Below are 12,873 nucleotides of genomic sequence, written 5' to 3'. Positions count from 1 at the left end.
AAGCCTCAGTTTTAATTAATCACAAAAACTGCCAAAGCCATTTTTTAGAAAAAACCTTTTACAATCTTTTATCAACAGCAGGCCAAGGGCCCAAGAAACTTGGTCTTTTTAAAAGCAACCCAGGGGCGCCTGGGTGGCTCAGTCCTTAAGCCTGTGCCTTGGATCGAGTCCCACATCGGGCTCCTCCGCTGGGAGCCTGCTTCTTCCTCTCCCACTCCCCTGCAGTGTTCCCTCTCTCGCTGGCTGTCTCTCTCTCTGTCAAATAAATAAACAAAATCTTTTAAAAATAAATAAATAAATAAAAGCAACCCCAATTCTAATTTTGCAACAGTATACTTTTACTTTAAAAGAAATTCATTGTAATCTTAGCCAGCTTGAGCACATATTAAAATTTCTCTTTAAAGATTTCTTTTCCACAGATGGTCTCAAGTTTCTTTTTACATTTAAATTTTGTCCTAAGTATCCGGTCTTCAAATAACCAGCTCACTATAAAACAAAATGACTTTATTTTTCCTCAACAAAAATGAATTTCCATTCCTTTTTTTTTTTTTTTAAGATTTTATTTATTTATTTGACAGAGAGAGAGACAGCCAGCGAGAGAGGGAACACAGGCAGGGGGAGTGGGAGAGGAAGAAGCAGGCTCATAGCGGAGGAGCCTGATGTGGGGCTCGATCCCATAACGCCAGGATCACGCCCTGAGCCGAAGGCAGACGTGAATTTCCATTCCTTATACCTTCTTTTACACACATCCTGCTTTTGTTTTATCTTATTTTTATTTTCGCATACTGAGATGTTTCCCTTACTTTTAGCAGTTTTAATTAAATGTATTAAAGTGCTTAACTTTGAGAAACCTTAACTAAGAAGTAAACGGTTGTGAGCTTTTACATTAGCATTCTGTGAATTGGCAAACTGATCAATACTTTTCATGATTTCTAGAAATATGTACTTTCTTATAGTATAATCTTTCAATAAAGCATTAAACATGTTCACTAACAGATCTTTAGTTTCTTTGTAATAAGAGCGCCCAAAGTAGATAAGCCTATGTTCAGAAATTAATGTTTCATTATTTTATCTTATTTGGAAATGATCTAGACATTTAACATATTTCTATCATTTAATTTAATTGAGCAAAACTCTAAAGTTCAAGTTACCAGAAGATTTTGTAAGCTATTTTTAAGTAAAAGTTTCATCATACCAAATTATTGTCAACACATGTTGTAGGAGAGATGATGTAAGCTATTTGTAAAGGTCGCTTTTAAGCAATAGGCATGAGCAATGGAAACTGGAGGAAGACCAAAGGGCCCACAAGCGACCACCCGAACTGATGCGAACAGGCTCATTAAGTCATAGGCCCTAACCAACCAATGCGCTACTTCCAGCCAAGCACAGTTCCTGCGATTACCAAAAAAGGGAAAATTCTCTACATTCCCATATTTCCTCACTTCACCCTATAACTTTGGGCCCACCCCCACCCCCAACCTCAGCACAGTCTCTCCTTTGCTGTCCTTCCTGCTGCTCCCTTGCTGTGTATTCAATAAATTTCTATCTCCTTTGTTCAGCTTCGGGTGAATTCTTTCACCATCTGCACCACTGGCTCCCACCCAATCAAGACACCCCACATTTGGTAGCCCACACGGGGACCCTCTGCTGGCCTGGAATTCTCCTTAGATTTTCTGGGAGTTTCCATTAGTGGCTGGACTCTAACATTTTGGGAACTGATGACCTCCGGCCAAGATTACTCCTCAGTGGAGATCTGAAGCTCCAGGGGGGACCTGCTGGACCGCCCTTGCCCGAAAGGGTGAGAAATTTCCCCTCTTGCCATTTGGAGGGATCTTTCTCTCCTTCTTCTTTCTCTTTTTGGCCCTTTGGCAGCCAACCCTAGTACTCCTCAGACAACTGAAGGTCTCTGGCCAGGGCAGCTCCCCCGTGTGGTTGGAAGGTCTGAGGGCCAACAGGTCAGACTATGCATGCCCAAGAGGACCCCATTCCTCTAACCTTTCCCAGTCTGTCTCCTCTGAGGTCTCTGTTCCCAATGTGTGGCACAGTGGGCAACAGCAACTCATCGTGGGTAACTTTACACTTTACAGACTCACTTGGGCCCCTTTTCTGATGCCTGCTAACTCTCAGCTACCTTGCTTCTTGGTGGGATGCCCCTTTGAGAATTGTTAGCCAGTCTTTCCCACTATGGGACAAACCACCTCTATTCCTTCCGACTTGTCCTTGGGTTGCATTTTAAAAAAACGGGAACAAATGTGGCCCCGAAAGCCTAAGAAAAAATGTCCCATCTTTTTATGTCATGTTTCCTGGCCTCAGTACAAACTCCCAGATCAAGAGGTATGGCCCCTCCATGGAACCCATTCTTATAATACTATTTTCCAGCTTGGCCTCTTTTGCTGGAACTCCTTCAAATGGTCGAAGATCCCGTGTATGCCAGCCTTCATGGCATTGTTCCCCAAATCCCGACCTCCGCAAAAATTAGAATGTGTCCTGTTCCATTTCACAGTTCCTCTGACTCTGAGGACATTCTAGGTGACCCCTCTTCTATTCCACCCCCTCGTCTTGCCCTGACCCCTGAAGGCCCAGGTTCTCCCGTGGACTTAAACTGCCCACTTTAGATTTGCCCTCAGGAACCCCAGGTAAAAACTGACAGTGGGGAACAAACCGACTGACTTTTAGTGGACACAGATGCAACATAGTCGATATCAAAGCTCATCTTCACAGCGTCTCCACCAGGAGCAGCTTCCATCCCAAGAAACCACTTCCTTTGCTCACCCAGAAGAAGCGACTCCTCATCCGGTCAAGTTTGATCACGAAATTGCGGCAATTCAAGCACCTCTTCGGGCTTCACTTCCAATTCCGGTTCTGTGGACCTTTAATTTGTAAAAAATTCAGTACCTGGGAAACACAAAAAAGTGAAACACAATAAGATGTGGTATGCCTGTAACTGCTCCTGGAACATTAAAGAGGTAATAAGCCTAGAGGACAGGGAATCTGGATGGTGGAGGGCTTGGGATGGAGCGGTGGTGTTAGAATATATGAGGAAGTGGCATTAGTTTATATATGCATTTTAAAGATTTCTGCGTCTCTATCTCGATCATTAATAATATCATTGATCCTCCTCATTTTTGTTCATTTCATGAAAATATATGCACAGCCGAATTTTTTATATATATGTATATTTTTAAGATTTTTATTTATTGATTTGTCAGAGAGAGAGAGAGAGCACAAGAAGGGAGAGCAGCGGGGGAGAGGGAGAAGCAGGCTCCCTGCCGAGCAAAGAGCCCGATGCCGATGCCGAGCTTGATTCCAGGACCCTTGGATCATGACCTGAGCTGAAGGCAGCTGCTTGACTGAGCAACCCAGCGTCCCATACACAGCCGAATTTTTATATCAGCATCAGGCATGTGACTAATAACATGGATCTGCCATTCGAGTGTCATACAGAGTAGTTTCACTAACCTAAATACCTTCTATGTCCCTCTTATTTAACCCTCCATCTTTCCTAACTGCTGGCAATTACTAATCTTTTTACTGCCTCCATGGTTTTTTCTTTTCCAAAATGTCACACAGTTGGATCATACAGGATGTAGCTGTTTCAGATTGGTTTCTTTCACTGAGTGCTCTACACGAGGTTTCCTGCGTGTATATTCATGACTTGATGGTTCATTTCTTTTTAGACTAAATAATATTTCATTTTCTGGGTGTACCACAGTTTCTTTATCCACTTACCTACTGAAAGCTATCTTGTATTCAAGATTTCCAATTTCTGGCAATTATGAATAAAGCTGCTATAAACATTCACGTGCAGGTTTTCTGTGGAGAGAAGTTGCCAACACCTTTGGGTAAATACCAAGGAGTGTGATTGCTGGATTCTAAGGTAAGAGTATGTTTACTTTTGTAAGAAACCACCGTCTTCCAACGTGACATGCTGCATTCCCACCAGCAAAGAATAAAAGTTCCTGTTGTTCCACATCCTCTCCAGCAATGGGTGTCGTCAGTGTTTGGCTAGTCCACTAGGTGTCTAGTGGTATCTCATTTTTTAAATTTGCAATTCTCCGATGACATATGATGTGGAACGTCTTTCCTCAGCATATTTTAAAAATTGAGTTGTTTGTTTTCTTATTGAGTTCTAAGACTTCTTTGTATATTTTGGAAAACAGTCCTTTATTAGATATGTCTTTTGCAAATATTTTCTCCAAGTCTCTGCCTTGTCTTTTTCATTCTCTTGACAGTGTCAGGTCACAGATTTTTAATTTTAATCAGGTCCAGCTTATCAATTATTTCCTTCATAAAATGTAACTTTGGTGTTGTATCTTAAAAGTCAGGACAAAACCCCAGGTCATCTAAATTTTTTCCGATGTTATCTTCTTGGAGTTCTATTATTTTAAGTTTTACCTTTAAGTCTGTGACCCATTTTTGAATTAATTTTTGTGAAGGATGTGAGGTCTATGTCTAAATTCATTTTTTTTGCATGTGGTTGTGCAGTTGTTCCAGCAAAATTTTTGAAAAAACTACCTTCTATATTATTGTCTTTGCTCCTTTGTCAAATATCAGTTTCCTATATTTATGTAGGTCTATTTCTAGGCTTTCTATTCTATTCTGTTGATTGATTATTTTCTTCTTTTACCAATACTACATTGTCTTGATACTGTAGCTTTGTAGTAAGTCTTAAAGTCAGGCAATGTCAGTCCTCCAGGTTTATTCTACTCTTTCAACGGTGTTGGCTATTCTGGGTCTTTTACTTCCCCACATAAACTTTAGAATCAGCTTGTGAGTATCCACAAAATACTTGCGGGCTAACACCTGTAAAAGGCTGTGGTAAGAATTTTGGGACACCATGTGGTCAAATAAGTGGTATTTTTTAGTAGTAATATTGTTATTATTAATATATATTATTAATACATTAAGATCTTAATCTTATTTTGAATTTTGTATTTGGAGACACTCTCTAATATACTTGATTACTTTAATGACACAAGTTGTTATTATTTCAGCATTCTCACTTTCCTCTCTTTTATAGATGTACTAAAAGTAGTGTTTTTTTTATAAGACACAATTTGATTATTTGGGGTACTTAAATTAGTTGTGAACATAAAATAATACAGTCAAAATAAACATTTAACTGGTATAGGTATCATGTGAGAAAAATTCAAGCACATACAATTTGAAACCCATTAATCAAGTGGGAATATTACAATAGTGCATATATCTTTTTTAAATTAATTAATTAATTTTTTTAGAGCGAGAGTGTGCAAACAGTGGGGAGGGGCAGAGAGAGAGAGAGAATCCTAAGCAGACTCCACACTGTGTGGAGACCCTGAGATCATGACCTGAGCTGAAATCAAGGGTTGGACACTAACCAACTGAGCCACCCAGGTCCCCCAAAAGTGCATATTTCTAAGCCAATTGGTAAAAATTTATAAACTTGTTTAGCCTGGAAAAAACATGTTCCCCATCTGACTTATCTTTTTTATAAGCTAGGAGTGCATATGTGGTTTTTTGTTTTGTTTTTTGTGTTTTTGGAGGGAGGGGGTATGTATGTTTTTATGAATATATTATTTAAAGAAAACAAATGGGATATTAGGTACTGTTCCATAACTTACTTTTTTTACACGTAATAATCATTCAACACCTTTCTAAACTTTGAACATATGTGTGTGTGTATATATATGTATATACTTTATATTAAATAATTCCATAATCTACTTTAATGGCTATTGAACAAGACTTAGTTTTCATTTCCTTGTTTTTAAAACAATGTAACACTAAATAGTCTACTGCAGTTGTATCTGTTTAGTTCTTGAGGTAGATATTACCTGTTTGTGTGTGTGTTTTTACATATATGTGATAAATTTCTAGATGTGAAATTTTTCGGTCAGCAGCTATGCACATTTAAATTTTTAATTTAATTGGGAATTAATTGACAATCTGCCATAATTATTACATTTTTAAAATGAAAAATCTGGGCCAGCATTATAATTGGTGAATTATTTTAGTTGTATAGATATGAAAGGATAATGTTAATACTTATAAATTAATCTCAATAAGATAGCTGGTTAAATATATCTTACCTAAAATATTTTGATTCTGTGTAAAGAATTTTCTGTTAAATTACATTTATAAGTGCTTCATTTTCCGGTTAAATTTTCACATAGAGAAGCAGCAAACCAACAACTTTAAAATATTTTTAAAATTATATTTAGAAGTTATATATAAATTACCTTGATATGTCAAAGAAAATGTGATGAAAATACAGGCAAATACCGTGTTTCAGTATTTTGGCCATTCGAAACAATTTTGTATTTATGTGTGTGCCTTATGATAGATACCCTCTTTATGACTTAGCACTTAGATAAGCACATAAACATCGAACAAACCATTTAAAATTGGAAACTACTGAATGGGAGAAAATATTTACCAGTCATATATTTGATAAGGGGTTAATATAAAAAAATATAAAGAACTTAGACAACTCAATAGCAAAAAATCGAACAATCCAATTAAAAAATGGACAGAAAATCTGAATAGACATTTTTCCAAAGAAGACATCCAGATGGTCAACATATACAGGACCAACATCCTTAACTGTAAGGGAAATGTCAATCAAAACCACAATGAAATGTCACCTCATGTTGTTACTATGGCTATCAGAAACACAAGAAATAACAAGTGTTGGTGAGGATACGGAGAAAAGGGGACCCTTGTGCACTGTTGGTGGAAATGTAAATTGGTGCAGCCACTGTGGAAAACAACATTGCAGTTCCTTAAAAATAGAACTACCATATGATCCAGTAATTCCACTTCTGGGTATTTATCCAAAGAAAATGAAAACATTAACTTGGAAAGATATCTGTACCCCCATGTTTATTGGAGCATTGTTTACAATAGCCAATATATGGAAGCAACCTAAGTGTTTATTGATTAGTGAGTAAATAAAGAAACTGTAGCATATTATTTAGCCATAAAAAAGAATGAAATCTTACCATTTGTGACAACATGGATGGACCTTGAGGGCATTATGTTAAGTGAAATAAGTCACGCAGAAAAAAAGAAAGCTGTATAATCTCTCTTATATGTAGAGCCTATATTTAAAACAACAACAACAACAACAAACCAAAACTCAAACTCACAGATACAAAAAACAGATTGGTTAAAAAAAGAAAAAAAGGGACAGATTGGTAGTTGCCAAAGGAAGGAGAGGGATGGGGAGGAGAAATGGGGGGTGGGAGCCAAAATTTTTAAAAATTTAATTTAAAAATTTTGAATTAAAAAAAAAAAAAAAGAAGGGGAACCTGGGTGGCTCAGTCGGTTGAGCGTCTGCCTTCAGCTCAGGTCATGATTTCAGGGACCTGGGATCGAGTCCCACATCCTGCATCTGGCTCCCTGCTCAGTGGGGAGCCTGCTTCTCCCTCTCCCTCTGCAGCATCGCCGGCTCATGCTCTCTCTCTCTCTCTCTCTCTCAAATAAATAAATAAAACCTTTAAAAAAAGAAAAGAAGAAAAAAAAAGAGAAGAGAAAGATGGAATTTAAGACCCATTTCAGACTTCCGACCTCAAGAAATGTAAGAGAATAGATTTGTGTTGTTCTAAGCAATTAAATCTGTGGTAATCCGTTATAGCAGCAATGGGAAACTAACACAGCTAGTAAATAGTAAACAGCAGCTTTCTAATAGCTCCTTGAATATCATTTTAGAATGAACTCAACATAGGTATGAAAAAATGAACTGTATTCTTCCTGACATTTTATAAGAAGGAGAAGAAGCTGCCTTACCAAATAGTTCTTTCCAAAACAGGTTAGGAGGATGGGGCAGGGTTTGCGCAGAAGGATAGCCAGTTGGTTTCCTGTAATTCCAAAAACATGAGTTAGAAAAGAAGTAGATCCCAGAAAGAGTGTTCCTTTTTTAGGAATAAGAGTCTTAAGAGGGAAACACAATCTCTGACCAGTTGTATTAACCATCTGGAATTAATAAAGCTCCCCTGAGTTCTTTAATCCCTTTTGTGGAGGTTTATGGACTCATAGTCCTGTCTTTATCCCTTCCTCTCGGTAGATGGTGGATAGATAGATAGATGATAGATGATAAATAGATAGATGATAGATAGATAGATAGATAGATAGATAGATAGATGATAGATAGATAGATAGATAGATGATAGATAGATAGATAGATAGATAGATAGATAGATAGATAGATGATAGATAGATAGATAGATAGATAGATAGATAGATGATAGATGATAGATAGATAGATAGATAGATAGATAGATAGATAGATAGATAGATAGATAGATAGATAGATAGATAGATAGATAGATAGATAGATAGATAGATAGATAATAGATAGATAGATGATAGATAGATAGATAATAGATAGATAGATAGATAATAGATAGATAGATAGATAATAGATAGATAGATAGATAGATAATAGATAGATAGATAGATAGATAGATAGATAGATAGATAGATAGATGATAGATACATAGATAAACTTGGAACTTCAGTGTAGCTGTGTAAGAACATCAGGCTGAAAGCATTTTCTGGGCTAATAGCAGTGCCAGGACCCCAAACAATCTTGCTCTTAATCCCCATAAGCTTTTATGTTATCAGTGAATAGGCAGAGAAATTAAACATCTCACTTTTCTAAAATATTACTATACCTTGGTGGCAGATCACTGAATAATGGCAGAAGAGACTAAAACAAAGGAAGCTGATAACTAGTGCTATACTTTAAAGACTTTTCACACCTGTTTGTTGAACCAAAATTTTCTAAATGTGCTGAAAGACTTTGAAATCCGACATAGTGACACCATTATTATTTCTTATCCAAAATCTAGTAAGTTATATAATTATTTTGATTTTTAAAGCATATGTCAATATATATATTAATAATCACTAGAAAATATTATTAGAAATAATTTGGGGAAATAACTATTTCCCCAAAAATGTCCCGAGAGAAGAAGGATATAAGAATGTATCTGTGTCCTGATCAGTTTTAATGGAATACGTCACCTCATTTTCATGCACAAACCATCCTTTCTTAGCTTTAAGGGAGCCCAAGAATTTTCAATCATTGATTATTGAGTTGAAAGATCTTACAGTGTGAGCTGTATCCACTCTAGGATGGAAATATTTTTTTCTACTTTCCACCCCTGAAACCAGCTCTTTATGCTCCCGTTTCCTTCTCCATGTTTCTGGTTTGTGGATTTCATCATAGATCTCGACCTGCAGGGCTCACATAGAGCATACATTCTAGCTGTAGTATTTTTAGAGCCAAAATTAAAGTCTTTGAGCCTGAAAAGAACTACCAAAGACATGTCACCATCATTTCCACTTTAGCGTCCCTCTGTCAAAAACCTCATTTCACAGAAATACACCCTTTTCTTGAATGTGACTCTTTAGACACACATTTTTTTCCAGCAGTTTAATGAGTGAGGAACACCATACTTATACCAGACTTTGCATTAGACAGGATTTGAGATGGTTGCCTGTAGTAAATTGATTTCACTTGGTAGCCATATCTGTTTTTCCCAACTGCCCTCCCTATCACGGTAGAGAGACTGGTCCCAGCAAAGCCTCAAACTGCAAAGTTTTAACAGAAGGAATGAGGTTGAAGTTTGCTGAATTCACTCCAGAGCACTGAAATCTGTTCTGGTTCTTCCAGTCCTAGAGATTTCCCAGGATTCGTGCAACACATTCCTTTTCTAAAAGTTAGTCACCAGAATTGATTTCTGTTATCTGCAATAAAAAGAAACTTCATCTATGTAGGACTTGAAGGGAGAGGCATACGGAGGGGCCGGGGCAGAGGGAGGAAGCAGACTCCCCACTGAGTGTGGAGCCTGACCCAGGGCTCCATCCCATGACCCTGAGATCGTGACCTGAGCTGAAACTAAGAGTCTAACGCTTAACCAACTGGGTCACCCAGGTGCCCAGGCTGGGATTTTGTTTGTTTGTTTGTTTATTTGTTTGTTTTATGACTTGCCTCTTTTAATTATTTGGTTCCCAAAGCTTAAGAGGTAAAATGGGAAAAGTAGGTTGTAATTTTCTTATATTTGGTGCAAAGAGACAACTGTTTCTTACCTGATCGAGCTACAATAATTCTGAAGGAAAAACGATGAATCCTGATAGCTATGTGCGTGACACATTCGTCCTCCCTTCTCCACAGGAGGTACGTTCCAAGACCCCCAGTGGAAGCCTGAAGCCAGGCTTTTTCCTGGCATACGTAGGCTTTTCCTGTACATACATACCTAAGATAAAGTTTAATTTACAAATTAGGCACAGTAAGAATTAACAACTAATAATAAAATAGACCAATTATAATCATATACTGTAATAAAAGTTATGTGAATGTGGTCTTTTTTCTCAAAATATCTTACTGTACTATTTTCATCCTTCTTGTGATGCTGTGAGATAATAAACTGCCCACGTGATGCGCTGAAGCCCTGTGAATGGCGGGGACATTGTGCTGTAGCCTTAGGCTACTACTGACCTTCTGATAGCAGCCAGGGGGATCATCTGCTTCCAGATCCTGGTACCATGAGTAATTGAAGTCATGGAAAATGAAACTGTGGATAAGGCAGCAGGGGGCTACTGTAGATTGTAGCAAATTACAATTTGCCTTTAGAAGTAAAGAGTTTGCCGATAATTTAATGGCAAATTGTCTGTCTTGTGGCTTGTCCTTTGCTTTTCTTCTCATTTATTCCGTCTTCTAGTTTTCCATTTGACTGCTTATTCTCACACGAGACAGTGGGCAGTGAAAGGGAAGAGAAATATGTATCAATCATAATGGAATGCGAATATACTGGATGCTTCGTTCCTTCCCACCCTCGGTGAGCACCAACACTCTAACACTCTATCTGTAAGTGTCCTCTACCCTCAGGCATAACCTCCTTGCAAATGCTCATCTTGGGCATTTCACACACTCCCTTGGGTCTTGGGACGTGCTGGGCTCTCCTTGCTCCTGTGCACTGGGTCAAAGAAGTCTGTAACCTTCTGGTAGTGTTGGCTTGTCACAGCAGGAATGTGACAGATCTCTGTGGATCAGATTTCTGTGGCTCTTCCCCCTCTTCCTTCTCCTTCCCAAGGTGTGTAGAATGCTCAGAAAGATCATGTTCTCGTTACAGAGATCTGGAATTTCCATGAAATAATTGGTTCAGAAGTGGCTTATAGACAAACATGAAGAAGTGCCACATCCTCAAGTCCTCTGGAATTTCCAAGGATGAAGCATATCTAACAAACACAACACCTGGGATTACATTTGGATATTTGCAACTTTATTTGTGCTATGAAAACCCATTTAGAAAATGTTCCATGTCCTATTTTAATAGTTAAAACCTCTCAATAGTTTTCATGAAAAGCACTTTGCAGGATGTCTGGGTGGGTCCATTGGTTAAGCATCTGCCTTTGGCTCAGGTCATGATCCCAGGGTCCTGGGATCAAGTCCCGCATCGGGCTCCTTGCTCAGTGGGAAGCTTGCTTCTCCCTCTGCCTGCCGATTCCCCTGCATAAATAAATAAATAAAATCCAATTTCTAATATCATCTTCTGATACTCCTTTTGTCTTTAGTTGCCTAACTGTTCTCTTTGTGGTACGGTCCTCTCTGGATTGAAGTTTTACACTATTGACCTTATTTGGATCTTTGATTCCTAAATTGACATTCCTTCAGTACCATTTTGTAGATTAACCGTTCTCTATATTCAAAAGGTACTTCTTGGCGCGCCTGGGTGGCGCAGCGGTTAAGCGTCTGCCTTCGGCTCAGGGCGTGATCCCGGCGTTATGGGATCGAGCCCCACATCAGGCTCCTCCGCTATGAGCCTGCTTCTTCCTCTCCCACTCCCCCTGCCTGTGTTCTCTCTCTCGCTGGCTGTCTCTCTCTCTGTCAAATAAATAAAATCTTTAAAAAACAAAACAAAACAAAAAACAAAAACAAAACCAAAAGGTACTCCTTTCCATGACTGAGCCCCCTTGTAACATTAATTATACGTATTGAAGTTGTGCTGGACTTTTACCAGTTCCTTTTCAATGGACTGTTTTGTATATTCTGTGGTCTCTAATAAGAGAGAGGATTATGAAGATGCTATCAAAGGCCAAACAAATTACAGCTCGTATTTTTCGTGTTCATTTAGTGCAATCTCGAGCTAAAATTTAGAAATGCACCATTTTTTCCCATTTGTCACAGGTCTCGTCTGGGTACATAACATAGTACCAATGGAAGACCACCAAACTCTTCTTTTAACTTGGGTATGTTTCATGCATCCTAAGGGTTAGCACACTGAAGAGTATCTTTGTTCTCCTTCATGAATTGCCAATATTCTTCGTCCGGGAAATACACTCTTTTCTTCATCTTTCATAAACGTGAGTCTATCCAGGCATCCCTCATTTTCTTCCGCTTCACTTTATTGTACTTTGCAGATAACCGCATTTTTTGCACATTGAAGGTTTGTGGCCACTCTGCATCCGGCACGTCTGTCGGTGCCACTTCTTCATCAAAAGTTGCGCACTTCACGTCTCTGCACCACATTTCGATCGTCCTCACAATATTTCAAACGTTTTCATTATTATGACATCATTGACGATGACTCACTGAAAGCTCAAATGATGATTAGCATTTTTTCAGCAACGAAATATTTTTTATGATTTTTAGTTTTCTTTTTAGAGAGGGAGAGAGGTGGGGGTGTGGGTGGGGGAGGGGCAGAGGGCGAAAGAGAAAGTTAAGCAGGCTCCACGCCCAGCGCAGAGCCCAACATGGGGCTCAGTCTCACGACCCTGAGATCATGACCCGAGCTGAAATCAAGAGTCAGATGCTAAAGTGGCTTAGCTACCCTGGCACCCCGATTTTTTAATTTAGGTATTTATGTGTTTTTAGACATAGAGCTG

Source organism: Ursus maritimus, unplaced genomic scaffold, assembly GCF_017311325.1.
Source record: "Ursus maritimus isolate PB19 unplaced genomic scaffold, ASM1731132v1 scaffold_13, whole genome shotgun sequence".
NCBI classification, from domain to species: Eukaryota; Metazoa; Chordata; class Mammalia; order Carnivora; family Ursidae; genus Ursus; species Ursus maritimus.
This window is presented reverse-complemented; position numbering follows the sequence as displayed.